At 54.1% G+C, this 19191-nt stretch overlaps 1 protein-coding gene across 4 annotated transcripts in view; it reads left to right on the top strand.

Annotated features, from left to right (window-relative positions):
- Positions 1-19191, top strand: part of DAAM2 (dishevelled associated activator of morphogenesis 2) — a 102183-nt gene that overhangs the window by 25237 nt on the left and 57755 nt on the right. Inside the window, exon 1 of one of the 4 annotated variants that reach the window (XM_059701785.1) lies at positions 11743-11761. The exons of 2 other annotated variants lie outside the window; for them this stretch is intronic. The gene's annotated coding sequence lies outside the window, so the exon portion shown is untranslated. Of the gene's footprint in view, positions 1-11742; positions 11762-19051; positions 19153-19191 lie in introns of those variants that run through there. One more of the 4 variants, XM_059701784.1, reaches the window with a different exon arrangement.

The raw sequence follows: 19191 nt of genomic DNA, 5'->3' as shown, positions 1-19191 counted from the left end.
TGGAACTGGAGAGCATTATGCTAAGTGAAATAAGCCAGTCAATAAAGGAAAAATACCACATGATCTCACTCATTCATGGACAATAGAGACCATTATAAACTTTTGAACAATAATAGATACAGAGGCAGAGCTGCCTCAAACAGATTGTCAAACTGCAGCGGGAAGGCCGGGGAGGGTTGGGGGGCAGGAGGTAGGGGGGTAAGAGATCAACTAAAGGACTTGTATGCATGCATATAAGCATAACCAATGGACATAAGACACTGGGTGATAGGGGAGGCTAGGGGACTGTCTAGGGCGGGGGGATAAAATGGATACATATGTAATACCCTTTGTAATACTTTAAGCAATAAAAATAAATAAATAAATAAATAAATAAATAAATAAATAAATAAATAAATAAAAGAAAAAGAAAAAAAAGAATCACAGCCGAAACCGGTTTGGCTCAGTGGATAGAGCGTTGGCCTGCGGACTGAAAGGTCCCAGGTGCGATTCTGGTCAAGGGCATGTATCTGGGTTGCGGGCACATCCCCAGTGGGGGATGTGCAGGAGGCAGCTGATCGATGTTTCTCTCTCATCGATGTTTCTAATTCTATCTCTCTCTCTTCCTCTCTGTAAAAAATCAATAAAAATATTAAAAAAAAAAAAGAATCACAATACTCAGCTTCTCCTCTCACCTCAGGGGCCAGAATTGGTCACGTGGCCCCACACAGACACAATGGCCAGGAATTGACTATGTGCCTGGAGTGGGGGCTTGGGAACCACCGATATTTGACCAAACACCAGAAACTATCACAACTGTAAATGATGGTGGCTGAGGATGGACGCACCAGTCTGTGGTATGCCCGTGCCAGTGCAGGCTGTTGGGTCAATGCGGGAAGAGCTTTAGACTTAGACCCACACGCCCTTTGCTCAGAGGAGAGGCTGTGGAAGGAGTGGGTTATGATGTGGCCAGGTCTCCAGGGAGACTAGATTTAACACTGTTGCTGAACACCTCCCTCTGCTTGGATCAGAAAGGAGCAGAGCAGGCGTCTCCTTAAATGTTGACGACTAGTGTAGCAAAGGGAAAGATGGCCTGGTCCTGCCAAAGAATGCTCTAGACCTCTAATTACACTTGTATTAGTCGGGGTTCTCCAGAGATACAGAACCAAAAGGAGTCAGCCCTCCCTTTGCACCATCTTACTCTGTGCTTCTGACAAGACCCTCCCCAGGCAGGGCCCGATTTTCCTGGCTGGCTGGAGGGTGTTGAGCAATGGCATCTCGAAGTTCCCTTCTGGCTCAAACATTCTGTGCACTTTGGGTCCACACCCTGTCCCGGTGGCCCCCAATGCCAGGGTTTTGGCCAGGCTGTCCCGTTGGTACGCTGGAGGGCATGGCAGAGGTTTCCTCCATGAAGCTGACAGGATCATTCTGGGCTCTCACTGCAGCTGTGGCCTCATTTGTGCCCTGGCCACGCTGCGCTCACTAGTCCTGAGAGAATGTGTGCTACACACCGGCTGGGAAGCGTCATCTCTGTGCCCACTGCCCTCTGGCGTCCCCTCCGCCTGGACGGTGGGGGGCTGAGGGGAAGGATGTGTTGGGATGGAGCTCTGGGAGGCAGGCAGAGGGCCTGGAGGAGATGGAAACAGTCGGCCAGTTGACGCTGAGGTCAGGGAGCTAGGCCTGCCTTCCTGGCCACCTGGGCAAACCTCCCGTCCAAAGGCAGAGTTTCAAGGACCTTGAGCACTACTCACTTCCTCCATATGCACACCTGATGCTCTGATACCCACCCAACCTGTCGTCTTGAAGCTCAAATGAGATATTGTAGGAGGAAGCACATGGAACACGACACATGTTTTATTATTAAAACAATAATAATTATTATCATGTGCTGCCTACTCCACAGATGTTTGGTGGTAGGTGCTAGGGATGGAAAGTGAACAAAGACACTGAGTTCGTTAGCACACAGGTGCTGCCAGCTCTAATGGCCTGCTCTGGGTGGGCAGAGCTTGTGGGAGCTCAGAGAGGGGAGCCTCAGTTTTGCTTGTGGGGGTGGCAGGGTTCATGGGAGCAGTGACAGGCCGGGCCTTGAAGGATGTCAGCTGCTGGGTAGGCTTGGGGAAACCTCTGCAGGTCCGGCCTGGCTGCCAGGAGGGAGGGGGGTGGGGTGGGACCCAGGGAAGGGAAGCTACACAGCTGGGTGGTGATCAGATTATGAAGAGTCTGGATAACACGTGAGGACTGGGTCTTCACTGGGTTCTTTGTAATTTCTAGGTTTTAGAAACTTCTTTATTTCAGTTTAGCTGAGAGGAAAGCTATTGCTTCACTTTTATTGAAAACCTGCCTATTGATTCACAATAGGCAACATTTCACTCGCAGATTTAATCATAGTAGAGCTGGCTGTCCTGGGGATTTTGCTATTCTCCTTCCTCTTGGAACTTTCAGGTAGAAAACATTCATCTTCCTGCTCTAGTCTGGTCAGATTCAAATGAGAGGTAGGAGGTAGAACTCTTTTTTCTTCTTTTTATAAAAGGAACAATTTATTTTAGAAAGCGTGGGAAATACAGAAAACAATAAAAATGGAAAAAAGCAAAAGACACGTTTGGTGTTAACATTCGGTTGGTTTCTTGCAGCAAGCATTCTGAGGGCAGACAGTGTCTCGCGTGACACCTTTTCTGGGGCATGAACCTGACCCTGGTAGGTGCTCCGTCTGCAATCATAGATTGGTATAGTGACGTTCCCCTATTGGATGGGCCCCAGGAGAACCACTTGTGTTCAAATCCTAATGCTGCTGTTCATTACCTGTGAGACCCTGGCAACTTCTCTCTCCAGGCCTCAGTTTCTTTATCTATAAACTGGGAACAATAGCAATAACAGGACCTTCATCCTAAAATGTGGCGACCCAAGCACACAGTAGGTTTGTTATTGGTTACTGTACTGCCCTTTGGCTGAGTCCCAGCCCTGGGCTTGTTCAGAGCTTTTCCCTGGAGAAGGCTGGCTCATCCTTGCTCCCTCCTTCCTGTCTAGTAGTTACTCCGTGGGCTCTGGGCAGGCTGTCCCTTTAAGAAAGACAGCCCCATGCTTTGCACCTCTACTGGGGGCCCTGCCTCCCCTGCAGGGGGCCCCTCTGGGCTGCAGATGGAGCCCCCCTGGGCTGGAGCTGTGTACTGGAGCCTCTGAGGAGGGGACTCCTGAGAATCAAGTGCGCTCCCCCGGGAATCCGTGCCCCGGGAAGGACTCCCTGTCCGCAGCCTCCTACCCTCCGGGGACAGAGGAGGATCCTGCTTAAGGCCTGAGCTCAGGATCCCTAGACAGAAAGTTAGGAAATAGCTGCATGAACATGGCAGGTGAAGGAAACCCAACATCGCACCCTCCTCCTCCAGCTGTGGATGCAGGTTCCGGGGTGAGTCCGGTGAGTCCTGTCCGATGGAGTTCTTTTATTGAGGTGTGGTAGACATATACTATCATATGAGTTTCAGGTGCACAACATGAGTCAGCATTTACATACCCCATGATGTGATCCCACAATAAGCCTGGTGACCATCTGTCTCCATACACGGCTATTACGGGATCGTGGATTACTTTCCCTACGCTGTACATTTCATCCCCACGACTTAATTATTTTTATAACTGGCAGTTTGTCACTCTTACTCCCCTTCACCTTTTTTATCCAGCTTCCAACGCCCCCCTCCCCCCCCCCCCCCGCCCTCTGGCAACCATCAGTTTGTTCTATGAGTCTGTTTCTTTTTTGTTTTATTTGTATGTGCGTTTTGTTTAGAGTTTACATGTATTTGTCAGACTTATTTCACTTAGCATTATACCCTCTAGGTCCATCCATGCTGTCGCAAATGGCAAAATTTCATTTGGAATCTGATGGGCAAGTGTGGAAAGGAGGCGGTGGAGGTGGGGCTGGGATTCCCAGTGGGAAGTGAGATTTGGGGGTGTCACCCTTGAGGCAGGGAGCTGAGGGTTGACATCTGGCCTGAAGGGTGAAGACCAGGGAGCGGCCGGTAGCAGATCCTCTCATTTGGAGGAAACACCGTGTGGTCAGGGAGGGCTGTATGCACAGATGCCTGGCGCCCAGCGACATTTAGAGCCTGAGGGTGAAGCCAGTGAGCCTGCGATGCTGTCTCAGCAAAGGGGACTCAAGCCAGTTCCTCTTCCTCCTCCCGGGGCGAGGGGACAGACCTGGCTTGTTCCCAGGCCCCAGAGAGGCCTGTGCCCGCCCCTTGGACTGGGGCAGCTGCCTGGGAGCAGCAGTGGGCAGTGCCACAGTGGGAGGAGGCAGGTCTGCCAAGGGCAGGGAAGAATGGGGAGCCTGTTGTTCCTGGGCCTGGGAACGACGCCTTGGGGGAGACCCACGTGGGCCCTAGCTCAGCATGAGAAGGAATCGGGGAGAGGTCGGTGCAGAGGCAGAACGCTGCTGAGCTGGCGCCCTCACCGTCTGCGAGCAAAGGGTCCCCCACCCCTTGTTCTGTAGCAGGGGCCCTGGTGAGCTTCCTGGCCTGGGAAGCCCAGGTGCAGTTTGGAGGGTGGGGGTCTGTGTGTGAGGGGTAGCCTCCCCCTGCGGAGGGAGGAGACAGGAGCGGCCTCTGCCCCTGCACCCACCTGGGGCCATGGAGCTCTCTGCTAAGTTCTGCTCCAACAACTCTTTCCTGTGTTCCTTTGCTGGCTTCTGTGCTGGGTCTGCATATGGAATCGTGAGGGTGTGAAGATCTGGAAAGATGTTTTTGATATGGGGTTAAAGTCATCTTTGGAAAGTAACAATAATAGCTACCACTTATTCTGCACCTTGATTGTGCCAGTCGCTGTGCCAAGGGCTTAATGGGTACTATCTCATGTCATTCTCACAGTAATTCTTTGAGTGATGAATACTTTTGGAGATTTTAGAGATGAAGACACTGAGGCTCAGAGAGGTTAAGGATCTTGCCTGAGGACACAGAGCTGGTAAACTGCAGAACCAGGAGCGGACTCCTTCATTCAGTCAACCATCTATTCATTTGACGAAGTGGAGCTGGTGGCCTACCCTGTCCAGCCCTTCTGGTGGGCTCTGACGGCATGGCTGGGCATAGGACTAAGGAATGCCCTGCCTGGCCACCTAACTCCTCAGCCCCGTGTGGTCTTTCAGATGGGCCCAGTGACACCGGGGGGATAGTGTTAAGAACTCTGCGTGAGAATGTTCTGTTACTTAAGAATTGTTTCCTTTTGTTTTCATTTTAATAATAATCTGAACATTGAACGCATTCATTCGGAAGCATCTGAATGGCCGTCATAACCTACCACTGGCATGGATTTTAGTCCCTGAGTTTATGTTTCGGTGCAAGTTGGCACCAAGTGGTTTCCTAAAATGATAGTGTTGAGCTTTTAATGCTTTGTTTCTTAAACTGGGTTCCACATTGTCTGCTTGGAAGGCCCACACTGATTCTGCTGCAAAGAGAGCAGGGTACAGGATGGGCCCCCCAGGAAAGCTGGTCCAGCCCGCCCCTCTCCTCAGGCAGCGACCTGGACTCAGCTGGGGTGAAGCAGCTGGCGGCTCAGACCTTCCAGCCTCTGGTTCTCCAGGATCAGGATGGACCCAGACCAGAGACTCAGAGAGGAACGTGCAAGCCCCCAAGTTAGGAGCCAGGAGCCCCACTTCCAATACAGCATCTTGGCCCCCAGCAGATGGCTGCTCCTCTCTGGGCCTTTACAGCTGGGACAACTTGTGCTGAGGCTGGGAAGGGGGTGGGAGGGCCTCCAAGAGCACCATGTGACATCCTCTCAAAGAGGGGTATTCTCCCTCAGGTCATTCCAGGACTCTGACCTCTCCCTCTGGCCTCTGCCTGGTGCTGGGCCCTTGGAGGGGCCTTGGTGACAGCACCGTGTGTAGGTCAGCTGTCCCCCCAGTGCAGGTGACTGGAGACAGGAGACCTGGGACCCAGACCTCCTCTTCTTCCTCTTCCAGCTCCTGTTCCTCTCCTGCTGCGGAGGTTCGGGTCCTGCCGGGAGGCACCCTGTGTACACCTGCTTTGAGTCATGCTCTGGTGGATCTTCACTTTCTGGTCACTGGCTCTCATCTGGAGCCTGCGCAGGCATCCTGGTCTTTCTTGCCCCAGACCCCTTTCCACTCTTGTCCATCTTCTTTTTGTAAAACAATTATTTATTGTTTAAAGTATTACATATGAATCCTTTTTCCCCCATTGACCTCTTCCTGCTCGTTCCCTCCCCCCGCCCAGCACATGTCCTCACTGTGTCCATGAGTTATGTGTATATGCATGCATACATGCACACAAGTCCTTTGGTTGATCTCTCACCCCGCTCCCCTCCCTGCCTTCCCCCTGAGGTTGGATGGTCTGTTTGATGCTTCTCTGGATCTATTTTTGTTCATCAGTTTCTGTTGTTCATTATATTCCACAAATGAGTGAGATCATGTGGTATTTATCTTTCTCCAACTGCTTATTTCACTTAGCATAATGCTCTCCAGTTCCATTCATGCTGTGGCAAATGATAAGAATTCCTTCTTTTTTACAGCAGCGTAGTATTCCATCGTGTAGAAGTACCACAGTTTTTAATCCACACACCTGCTGATTGGCACTTAGACTGTTTCCAAATCTTAGCTATGGTGAATTGTGCTGCTATGAACATAGGGGTGCATATATCCTTTCTGATTGGTGTTTCTGGTTTCTTGGGATATATTCCTAGAAATGGGATTACTGGGTAATGGGAGTTCCATGTTTAACTTTTTGAGGAAACTCCATACTGTTCTCCACAGAGGCTGCACCAGTCTGCATTCCCACCAGCAGTTCACGAGGGCTCCTTGTTTTCCGCATCCTCGCCAGCACCTGTCGTTTGTTGATTTGTTGATGATAGCCATTCTGACAGGTGTGACATGGTACCTCATTGTCATTTTGATTTGCATCTCTCAGATGATCAGTGACTTTGGGCATGTTTTCATATGTCTCTTGGCTTCTGTATATCCTCTTTCATAAGGGGTCTATTTAGGTCTGTTGCCCATTTTTTGATTAGATTGTTTATCTTCTTTTTGTTAAGTTGTATGAGTTCCCTGTAAATGTTGGAGATTAAACCCTTATCGGATGTAACATTGGCAAATATGTTCTGCCATGCAGTGGGCTTTCTTGTTGCCTTGTCCATCTTCTATGTTAGGAGTCGGCAGGTGTTTTGTGGAAAGGCCCTGAGTTAGTATTTCGGCTTTGGGGACACACAGTCTGTGTTGGAGTCACAACTCAAGCACTGGGCCCCTGGAGAATATGTAAATGAGTGGGCATGGCTGGGCACCAATGAAACCATAGCTACACAAGCTGGCTGGGGCCAGATTTGGCAGCGTCTGACCGGGATGCAGTTAGCCGCTGTTGGGAAAGCCTAGTTCCCCATGGCCTGCTGGACTCCTTAACATGACGGGCCCACCCTCTCCTCCATCTCCAGAGGCATCTTCTGTACCAGGTCCTTCTCACGCCTCTGCAAGCCCTGCTCTCCCGCCACATGCGCCGCCTGCCCTTCTTTAAACATGTCTTCCACGCCTCCTGGCCTTTGCCTGTGCTGCCCCTTCTTCTGGAATGCCCTCCCTCCTCATGCATCCCGTCTGCTCATGTGACTTGGGCTCCTTGTTCAGGTTAGATGTTTCCTCTGTGTCCTGCGTGAACCCTCCCGCCCTCAGCCCTCGCCAACTGTGGGTCCCTCCTCTCCTCCATGAGCCTGGCTCTTAGTACTTGCCTCCCAGTGACCTTTCATATGCTGCCGTCTAGTCATTTGTTTCTAACTCCATCTCCTCAAGGGCAGGAATCAACAGGACTTGGCTACCTCTGCCGCCTCCCTCCTGCCCAGCGCCAGCCTGCCAGGCAGTGGGCACTCAGGAAATGGCGTTGGCACAGTCACCGTGACTGTCTCCCACACACACTCCCCAGTGCATCAGGGGCTCTCAGGGTCTGGCTGCGCCGTTTTGGGAAATCAAGGTCCCGTCAGGTGTCCGGCCTTGACGCGTCCTGTAGCTAAATCCGTTGCTGGCCCGTAACCTGAGCCTGCCCGGATCCGGTGGCCTGTTTGCTTTGACATCCCGTGAAGGGCTGGAGGGGAGCTGAGAGAGCCAGATTTCAAAGCAGGAATGCTCCCTCGCAGCTGTGGAGGGCCGGGCCCCTGCGGCTCCTGGGCTCCTGTGTTAGCATTTCCAGTTAATTAAGAAAACAAGCCCCGAATCCCTGACAGAGACGGGCCTGCAGATTCGGGATGGAGGTTTGTGTCAGCACGTGGCAGTGGCCTCCGGCTTCTGTGCAGGATGAGCTGAAAGAGGGGCCTGTGGGCCAGAGAGGACCGGTGTCCTCTCACTAGAGAACATGCGGGTCGCAGGGGCCAGCTCCAGTGGGGCCAAGCACGAGTCTGCTCCTCCTTCCCTTCCAGGGCACATTCTGAGCAGGTGGGATGTGGAGCAAGGCCAGCTGGGTGAGAACGGGAGAGGAGAACTGGGGACACCGGATTGGCCCAGCAGCTTCTTGGTTATTCTACCTCCTGGCCATGAGGACAGTGGGGAGAGGTGGCCTGGGGAAGGCTTCAGGGGGAGCTGCCTGCCAGGGGGGAGCCTGGGCCGGGATGCTGCTCACCATGCCCAGCCTGGGTGAGGATTTAATGGGGAGTAGTAGTCACTATATGCTGTATAAGTGGCCCAGCCACTGTGTCTCTGCCCACCTGCTCTCTGTGGAGCTCAGGAGAAGGTGCTGGGACTCCGCCAGCACCAGGCCTGACAGGGTGTCCGCGGGCAGGTGGGAAGGGAATTGGGCCTCGGGAGTGGCAGGTGCACAGGGCACGCAGGTCCGGCAGGTGCATTTCCTTCCAGGTGTGCGTGCCCTGCGGGCTGGGTGGTTTCACGCATCCCCTTGGTAGTGGGATCCTCTTGCAAGTCACAGCCTGAACACTGCACGCGGTGGCCCTGGAGCCTCTTGGGCAGAATGCGGTGGGAAAGAGACCCAGTCCTGCGCTGCCACTGTAACTGGCCCAGGGCTAAGGATTTGGCTTTTGAGAACCTCCTGTTCCCAGTAGGAAGTGGGGACGAGCGAGGCTCACATTTTTTGTGCGTCCCAAAGGCATAGGGTAAATATTGGCTAAGGCATAGATATACCAGGCCCGGCTCAGTGAACCTCGGTTCCTTCCCCATCAGACATCTACCTTGTCTACCGTCTGCCTGCTGGCTCTGGATCTAGCTGCCTTAGAGGCTATGGGAGAAATAACAAAGCCGTGGTTAGCATCTGCTCAGCGGGGGGAGGAGAGGCCTGGGGAGGAAGTGGTTCCTGGGCCAGCTCTCCAGATCTGGTGTAACAAGTCCAAACAGTTGGTAGCAGATATTTTTTTTACTTTTGAGAGCCCTCCCCTTATACCCCGGGACTCTTAGAGCTTCCTGCCTTCTATACGTCGCTGCCTCCTCACCACCACTCACGGGACAGAGCCGCATTCTGCAAGCAGCGGGGCCATTCCCCATTCTGGGAAAGCAGATCTTGGAAGGTGAGCATCTCTGGGTGCTAGGTGCTAGCTCTACTGCAGCAGAGAAAGCATTGGGCTCCTCTCTCTCTCTCTCTCTCTCTCTCTCTCTCTCTCTCTCTCTGTCTCTCCAGAACCCCCAAGTTGTGTACCTGGTGTGACCAATAGCTCTTCTTTCCTAGAAAACACATCCAAAATGCTACCTGATCCTCCTAAAATCCCCAAATCCCTTGCTTTCTGCTTCTGCTGCTCATTCTTCTCACTTTGTCTTGGGGCCATTTGCACACAGACATTAAGGAAAATACACATAAAGTCATGTGTGGGCTATGGAAAGGCACGCTGAGGGTAGGCAAGTAATGACGATCACATGTGCAGTCGGGGGTTCTAGACCTTCCACGAGGCAGCTCAGAGGCTGTGGAGGGACTGTTAGGAGCACTTTTCTCTTTAAAAGGGGTTTCTATGTATTCTCCAGGCCTCAAAGAGAAAATGTGCGGTAAAGACCTGGACAGGCAGTGATTAGCTTCTGGAATATTAGGGAACATCATCTAAAGAGAGAGGTGCTGTGCCTTGGGCCCTGGCAGGGCTCAGTACTTAGGGAAATATCTGTGTATATAAAAGGCAAGCAACTGAATGACCAGTTGCTTTGACCTTGCACTGCTGCCCTGATCCCCCCACACCCCTCCCACCTACCCCTGCCGGCCCTGCCCCTGATCTGGCCAGATCAGGGGCAGGGCCGACCGCCAACCTCCCGCACCCCCTCCCCCTGGCTGGCCCTGCTGTGCCAAGGCTGTGCCAGGGCTGTGCCAGGGCTTATGGAAGGAGTGTGGCTGTGGGGGAGGCTGGCGGCACTTCCGGAGACAGAGGGAGCCCCACTGTCTATTCCCCTAAAGGACACCCATGTCGGAGGCCGAGACACCTATGTGGCCCCAGCTAGAGAGCTATAGCGTGTGAAGCTTTTTATGCTGACCAAGAGGAAACTGGCAATCACGTTTTCCTGGGATAAGATGACAGCAAGGGTCCCTGAGGCCAGTAGTGGCCTCGCTTCAGGGAGGTCATTTGCTCACAGTGCATTCAGGCACCTCTGCCGAGCGCCTCCACGTGGTCACTGGCTCCTGTGTTCTCCCCAAGGCAGGTGTCACCCTCACCCGATTCCTGGCTCTCCTTCCTTCCCATGTGGGGTTAGAGACCCTACACCCCAACTCCCCTCATGTGCTGTGCAGCTCTGCCCAGCCCGCTGTCCCTCCCTGACCAGCTCACCAGTTGTACCCCTTTCCCCACCTGAGAGGGTTTCTGATGTTCAGGTCTGTGTGGTACTCACGGTCACATCCCTACAGTGATGTGCCTGGCACAGGGTGGGAGTCCATATATGACTGCGGAATGAATGAATCATGGGGTAAAGGCCGGGTTTCATTCATTCGCCTTTACCATTCACAGTGCATCTGTTTTCCTCTCTCTCTGGGTCAGTCATGGAGAGGGACAGCCTCCCAGGGAAGCTGCTGGAAAGCGGAAGCGCTATGAGAAATTAGAAATGGGAGGTGGCCCTGGTTGGAGTCAGTTCTCCAGTGGGTCCTCTGTGAGACGTGGCCACAGGAGGCTCATTTGCTTCGAGCGCACTCCCTCGCCCAGGCCGGGAGGGTGGGTGGGCTTCAGGGCAGGCGGAGCTGGGCTCAGAACCCAGACCCCTGTGCCCAGGCCCGAGTCTTCCTCCTTGTGGGTGGGGACGACCCCATGCTAAGGGACAGACCTGCCCCTGCAGCGCTGCGGCTCAGTCAGCCCAGCTGGGCCAGCAGGACAGCAGGCCGCCTGGGAATGGCTGGGAAGCAAGTCCAGGCTGTGGGCTCACCTCCCCCAAGGCCAGGATGTGGCGTGGGACCCAGGCGGGTGAAGGTTCCCACCGCTCAGCTCCTGCCCTCACTCCCAAATGCTCCAGGCCCAGGCAGCGTCTCAGCAGGAGAGGGTGGGGGAGACGCCAGCTGCCCAGGGCAAGGCCCCGTATGAGACCAGAGCAGCTCTGCAGGCAGCCACCTTTGACATTTGTCCTCCACTGGACAGCTGCCAGGGCCCTGCAGCCCAGCCTGGCCTTGCTTGGGGGACGAGCGCCAGGGATTAACCACTGCAGGCCCTGCCTGAGTCGGGCCGAGCCTGCTGCTCCCAGATCAGCCAGCATCCATGACCACCTACCCAGGGTGGCGTGGGCATATTCACAGATGCTATCTCATTTAATCCTCACATCAATCTGGCGAATATAGACACCAGTCCCATTTTCCAGATGAGTAAACTGAAGCCCATGGAGTTACATCATCTGCGTAAATGTATACAGTTGGTGAGTAACGTTTCCTATACTTATTTTTTTTATTACAAGGTCCTACTATGTGTGAGGCTGCGAGTGATGACAAAATTGTCTCCTGGAGCTTATGTTCTAATGGTAGAGAAAGGTGATATAACAAGTAAAGTATGTGGCATCTAACTCTTGTGCCAATTCACCCAAGTGAAAGGGGAGGGCTTGACTAGATTTGCAGAGATATGAACAGGTGAGGGTAAAACTCAGGCAAGTCCCAAAGGCCCTATCTCTCTCCCTTCCCCCCTCTCCCCACCAGACTTTCCTGCCCTCCCAGGACTCAGGTCTGGAACACATAGGACTGTTTCTAGCTCTTTCCTTCCCTCTGTGGCAATCTGAGAAGAATCTACTTAGTGATGATGATGGTGATGATGCTGGTGGTGGTGATGATGATGATGACAGCAGCTAATATTTGCGGAAGACTTACTGAAATGGATGGTGAAAGTGTATATTATTACAACTCACATATGCAGAAGGAAGTAATCATTCCCTATGATTGATAACTTGCAGTAAATCTCAGCTTGATAGATAAGGTACTTTAGTCTCTTCTGATATGAGACGGTAGCTTTGGCCCACGGTCAGGTCAAGTCACAATGCAGACTCTCCGTGAGAGCATCACCTCCTCTGGCCTCCTCCCCATGTGGGCTGGTGCCCGGGCACCTCCAGCTTTATCCAGGCTGCCAAGAGGACCTGGGGCCGTGGGGCCCTGTGGATCTCTGGTGTGTGCCCTGTTCCCTCTGCTTCTTGGGGGAAATCCACTTAGGGGCCAGGTTTGGTCTTGTCTCTGGTGCTTTTGAGGGGAGACCTGGCCCGGCTGCTGAATCCTGTGGCTTCCTCAGGCCCCTGGCTCTCCTGGGATGCCCACCGGCCTCTGGGGGGCCTGGGTGTCCAGCTGTGGCCTGGATGTGAGGCTCTCTGTGGGTGGCCTGAGGGTGGCACCCAGGTAACTCCCTCAGTCCTTGCTAACCTGCCTGCCACAGCCCGCTGCTGAGCCCAGCTGAAAGCAACGCTTCTCCAAGGCTGAGGCATTTCCCCAGGTGTGTCCCTGCCCAGGACTCTGTCACTGGGCTGTTAGCAATGTCCCTCCTCCCCCTTAACCTCCAGGAGGAGAGGGAGTGACGTCCTGGCCATTGACTTCTTTCCCTCCGGGTCCTGGAAAGGTTTTCTGTTCTCTCTTTCTGTCTAAAGGAAACACAGCTGCCCCCTGCTCCGTGGATGGCTCTGTTCTGAGGGCTCCTTTCCTGGGAAACTAGGTCACGGCTTACCTCTGCTATTAGAAGGTCCTAGAGAAAGGAAGGGCAACAAAACGAAGACCCAGCTTTCCCGGAGGCAAAATATATTGGAAGCAGTCTGAATACTTTCCTTGTAAAATGCTCTGTATGGGCATCAGACACAGCGTCCCTCCTGCATCGCCTCTCAGACTGCAGCCTGCGGTGTGTCCGGCCTGTTCTCTTTCACCGATGAGGACAGTGAGACTTACGTGAAGCAACGGTCCCAAGGCCTCACAGACAGTGGGTGGCAGAGCCCAGTTTCGAAGCTATAAAGTCTGCATTCTCGACCCCCCTGTTCCTGGGCTTTTGCTGCTTCTCAGAAAGGAGTCGGGTGCAGGTTCTTTAGCGAACACTCAGGCCTGAAATGTGGCCCCTTGGATAACGTGGAAAATCCCCAGAGAAGGGGGCTTGGCCTCAGTGGACTCCCCCAGGGGTCAGGGTCAGGCAGGCCCTTCAGATCACAGGGGACCTCGTTCCGTGTTAGCAAGGGCTGTCCGCCTGCCAGTTCTCTCCCAATCGTATGCACGGGAATACCTGCACCTCCTGCTCTCATGCAGCCTGACAGGAGCAATGACTTTCACCAGCTGTGCGGGTGGCTGCGCTTGACAAGGCGTGTGGCGTGACAGCCTCCCCACCCCGCTTCCCCGAGGACGCCTCAGACTCGCAGCTGGCGCCTCTCTGCGGAGCCTGGCACACCCCGCCTCACAGCTCTCCCGTGGCCGAAGCCCTGGCCCTTTTGTCTGCCAGGAGCTGCTCTCCAGCTGCTGAGGACCAGGGCGCAACATTTGAAAAACTCAGCTCTGGCCTTCAGTTGCTCTGGAGTTGAAAAGCTCGGGGTTGAGGTGGGGATCTGTTCAGCATCTAAACATAGCCAGGGGGAATAAACTCTTGCCTTATATTTTTAGTTTTTAGTACATAATTAGCATCATGTTAATGGTGTTATAATAATATTAGCTCTAAATAAAATGGGGGGGGGTGAGATTTAGACACAGTTATGCCATGTGCACATGGACTAATTTTTCCAAAAGTCCCAATGACCTGGGCATCCTGAGATGGAGAGGGGCAAGGAAGGGAAGGGGCAGTCAGTGAGAAGTGATTTAGGTGTCCTGAAATGGCCGGAATCAAGCCAATGCACAGGCTTGATTTCAAGCTCACGGCTTCTCTTTTGTAAGACTGAGCTCTGGAATCGCCTCCTCCAGGAAGCCGTCCATGGTATCCTCCTTGTCAACAGCCAGGCTGTATTAGGTGCCTCTTTCTACTCACATCACGCCTTCCCTATGTGCTTCCCATGTTGTGTTATGACTGTTTATGTGTGTGGCTCTTCCAGGAGACTGATTCCTAGGTGCTCAGGAGTATATCTTATTCACCTCCACATCTCTAGTGCCTCGTACATTCAAGCAGTTCAGATGTTGGTGAGGATGGTCAATAAGCTAAGATGCTAGACATAGGGGTCAGGCATTTACAGAAGACAATATGCACTGAGGCTCAGGCCAATGTCTAAAGTCTGCGGGATAGAAAGCAACATTGAAGTGTGTGATCCGTGCCTGATAAGGGTGTGTTTTCTTAGAAGTGTTTTGTGCGTGCAAAACAGAGAGGAGGAAGACTTGGCCGCATCTCACCAGTGCCTGGGAGGTCTCTTCCCATGTTGGGAAAGAGAAGAACACTTGCAGAGCAGGAAAAGGGGCCCCAGCCCCCCCCCCCCTCACGACTCTGCGAGCTTCAGATCTGCTGCTCTCCCCCTTAGCCTGCAGGAGGCAGGGACAGTGTCATCATATTGGAATCCCTGCTGCCCCGCATGGTGCCCGGTCACAGAAGAGATGCTCAGTGAACATTTGTGCAATGAATAGATGAGTGAATGGCTGCACGTATGGAGGAAGGAACTCTTGCAGTCCAGTGCAGTTCATCAGGGAAGACCTGGGAGATAAGCATGGAGTCCAGTTATGGAAGGGGGAGGGGCAGGCATTGGCAAAGAGGGCTCGTGGTTGGGTGGTGCGGGCAGGCTGTGGGTGCCCCTCTCAGTGCGGATACTTCAGCCAGATGCAGGCCCCGAATGGCATCACTTGTGGGAGAGGAAGACTAGGAAGTCACATGAACCGCAGGCCCAGAGAGAGGCCTTTCCCCTTTCCTTCGCTGCTTCTCCTCCAGCGCTTCGAGTTGGACACATTGCTAAGATTCCTTGAGTCCCTAGAGCAAGGGTGGGGGTGTGGAGGGGGGGCAGTTCTAATAAATGAGTCTGGACAGAGGCATGTGGAGAGTGGCCCAGGGAGACGGGGAGGAGGGGGAGCAAATTGGGAGCTTGCGGAGGAGGCCATTCTATTTCGGGTGCCTGACTCCCAGGCCCCTCTCACGCCAGATCTGCAGCAGACCCCACCTCTGCACACAATCCAGCGTCCCCACTTCTGTGCACTGGCTTCTGCTCCGACCTGGCTCCCTCCCTGCAGCCTTCAGCACTTGGCTCATTCTCCCGTGTGCTCGCCTGTATCCAAACCTCCTCCCAAGCTTTCCAGAGAAGCCTTCCCTAAATAACAACGCCTGCAAATAACAGTCGACATCCACAGTTTATCCCCGTCCCTACTGTGCGCCATGCCCCACACTGGGTGCTTTGCATGTCCCCATTCAACTCACAAGAAACACGTGAGCTCATGACTCCCGTGACCTCTACTTGACAAATGAAGAAACTGAGCCTCAGAGAGGTTGAGTGAACCAGGCCAGGCCCCCCTGCCAGGTGGTGGCAAAGCCTGGCTAGAACCCAGATCTGCCTCGCCCTGAAGCCTGGACTCCTCCCACAGCTACACAGCCCTCTCTCTAAATCAGAAACTCAGGGTGGGGCCCAGCGAACTGCATTTTAACAGACCCACTAGGACAGCGGTTCTCAACCTGTGGGTCGCGACCCCTTTGGGGGTCGAACAACCCTTTCACAGGGGTCACCAAAGACCATCGGAAAACACATATATAATTACATATTGTTTCTCTGATTAATCACTATGCTTTCATTATGTTCCATTTGCAACAATGAAATCGGGGGTCACCACAACATGAGGAACTGTATTAAAGGGTCGCGGCATTAGGAAGGTTGAGAACCGCTGCTCTAGGAGGTTCTAGAACTGCTGGCTTCACTGATCAGGCTCCAACCTGGCTGAAAACCTCCAAGTCCAACCGAGACTCGAAGCAAGGTGTCGTGACACGTCGGACAGTTCTGTTTATGGGCTCTGGGCATAGGGTTCCCCAGCACTGGTTTCTGGTTATGAAATAGGAACAACCACAGCCTTAGAGGGGACAGCCCTGGCTTTGTGTCTCTGGGAGAGGAGCTCCCAAGAGTGGTTACTTAATCTTGATGGAACCTTAGTGTCACCAGGGCACTTTTGCAAACTATCAATGCCAGCTCCCTCCCCAGGCCAGGCCAGCGTCTCTGAGGGTGGGATCGGGGTCTGAGTGGCTGTAGTGTGCATCGGGTAGAGAACTCCGGCTGCTCACACTCAGGCCTCTCCCTCCCTATCACTTCCTCCTGGGAAGAAGCGAGGCGGCTCTCACAGTGACTCTGGGGGAAGTTATGAGCCAGGCCTCCCTCTGCCCTCTGGCATCTGCCCCTGCAGGGCGGGTGCATCTGGCCAGCTCCGGGAGAGGAGGTCAGGAGCCTGCTTCTGTGGGGAGGCCCACGGGCACCCTCCTGTGCCGATGCCTGGGCCTGGGCGCTGACCTCCCTCATGAGTGGGGCATCAGGAAGTCCATTTGTCTGGAGATAGAAAACCACACACTCCCCCAGCTTTTCAGGAATGTGGCCAATCAGGTGACCTCTATCTGTGTGCTCCATGCGTCTGTTCCTGAACTGGTGCTGAACTTGAGCAAGAAGAGGAAGTTTTATGGATGGACCTACCACACTTGTTAAATCGCAGATTCCTGGATCCTTGCTGGAGATCTGCTGACCCAGGAGCTCTGAGAGCGGGGCCTGCAGCTGGTGGGTGGGGGGAGGGGTTGATGAGCTGCTGGGGAGGTGCTACTGGAGATCCGATGCCCAGAAGGGGAAATGAAGAGCTGATTTGAGGGAGGGAAGCTGGGAACCAGCATAGGATCTGAGCAGGTAGCTTGCAGATGAGTTTGGCCTGAGGCCAAGAGGAGGAGTGGGCGGGTGCAGATGGAGCCCAGAAGAAAGGGTCAGTCTCGGCCTGGGCTGGAGGTCATCCTAGCCAGTGGAAAAGGAGGTGCTCCTTGGGTCCCCAGCTCGGAGGACATCCCAGCTAGCTCAGCGAGTGAGCGCCAGGCGAGGTCAGCACCGTGTCTGCTGGGAGTCGCATCCAGCTCCTGCCGCCGTGACCACACGGCTGTGCCCTGCGTGTCTGTGTGGGGCCGGAGCGTCCACACAGGAGCACAGGACTCCCACAGGAAGCATTTTGAGGAGTGGACCGGGCGTGGAAGCTGACGATGGTTATAGAGTGAAGGAGAGACAGTGCGTGCTGGGAACGAGGGGCTTTGGATGGTCTGTAGAACCTGCCTCTGACCAGTGCAGCCATGTGCTGGGACTGTGCAGGTCGCTTCCCGGAGCCTCCGTTTCCTCGTCGTAAAATCAGATGCTACTCCCCACTTGTAAGGATTGCCGTGAGAATTGAAGGAGATAATCACATAAGATGCTTGCTGGGTAGCAGTGCTCAAGGAAGAGTTAGCGGCCTGCTGTTTGGAGCCTCAGGACTGTGGTGTCATTGGCAGCAGAAGGCAGGGGTGGTCTGAGGGGAGGCGGTGGAGGCGGTGAGAGGAGCCGGTGGGATCTGTGTGCACATCTGTAGGAGAGGCGGAGAGTTGGAGGGTGGAGCTGGAGGTGGGGGAGGAGGGTGTGGAGTGAGCATTGCCCAGGTAGCCTGCCACACGAGGATGGACGGTGGACTTGGAAGGAAAAGGAGGAGAAGGGCAGAGGTCTGACAGGTGGACAGTGGCAGAGCCCCGGCACATCTGCTGGGTACAGGCTCTGTGCTGGACACGGGTGACTGTGGAACCCTGCGACACTGTCCCCGAGCGCAGGGAGGTCACACGCGGTCAGAGTGGCTGTAATTCAGGAAGCAATAGCGGTGATGTCTGAGTTTGATGATGGGAGAAAAGCAGGCTGCCCGAGAGGGTGCCTGCAGAAAAGGGTAAGGCTTGCCAGGGGAGTGCCCAGGAGAATGGGGACAGGCAGGGAGAGGCTGTGCCAGGCAGAGCGGCCCAGCTGGTAGAAATCAAAGAGGAAGAGGGAGCTTGGAGCATCGGGACAGCTGGGTGGGATCGCACAGTGTTCTGAAACACCGGGAAGAGGAGGAACTAAGAAACTGGCTCTGGAGGGTGACAGGGTGGAAGGAAGGGATGTCCAGAAGCGAGATGCCAGGGCGAGGTGGGTCATGGGCCTCAATTACTGGGCACTGAGGAGGCACCTGAGAGGAGAAAGTGAGGTGCCCTGCTGGCTAGATAAAGCCCTTCAGTGGAGAGAATTGGTAGAGCTTGCAGGGAAGTCAGGGTCAAAGAAAGGATTTAGAAATGGGAGCAGGACCTCCCCCAGGGCTTGGGGCTGCCAGAGGGACAGCCGGCTCCCAGAGGAAGTCCAGCTCCTGCGGTCTGATGTCCTGGCGATCAGGTCTCCTCTCCTCCGAGGAAACACCCCTTCCTGGGAGCACAGAGGGACAAAGAAGCCCTCTGCCTTCTACCTGCAGCGGGCCTTTCCTTCGCAGGAAGGAGGGGCAGGTAGGGACAGACAGAAATGCAGACGGCCCGGGTTTGTCTGGGAATGCCAAGCTCTGATTGAACCGATTGAGCCGTGCCAGTTCGTAAAGGAGCGTGCCTTTGCCTCCTCCTGAGTGTCACTTGAGACACCTCTTGAGGGTGTCTGCCCAAGGTCTAGAGGCCTTTGACCTCCAGTGGACTTTGGAGAAGAGAAGAGGTGAAGTTCATTTGGTTTGCCATAAAATTTATTTCTGGGGACTCAACTTTCTCTTCTCTCTCTCCTCCCACCCCCAACCCAACCCCCACCCACTGCCCTTAGAGGTCCTTCATCTGGGAAGAGGACCTGCTGCATGCATGGCACCGGGCCAGGAGCTGTCCTCACGGGGCCCTGAGGCGGTTCATTTTACTTCAGTGGATATACTGGTAAATGAATAAAGAAATAACGTAGCCCTAGCCAGCTTG

Source organism: Myotis daubentonii, chromosome 6, assembly GCF_963259705.1.
Source record: "Myotis daubentonii chromosome 6, mMyoDau2.1, whole genome shotgun sequence".
NCBI classification, from domain to species: domain Eukaryota; kingdom Metazoa; phylum Chordata; class Mammalia; order Chiroptera; family Vespertilionidae; genus Myotis; species Myotis daubentonii.
Note: the sequence above shows the minus strand (reverse complement) of the source record. Positions and strands in the feature narration are given on the sequence as shown.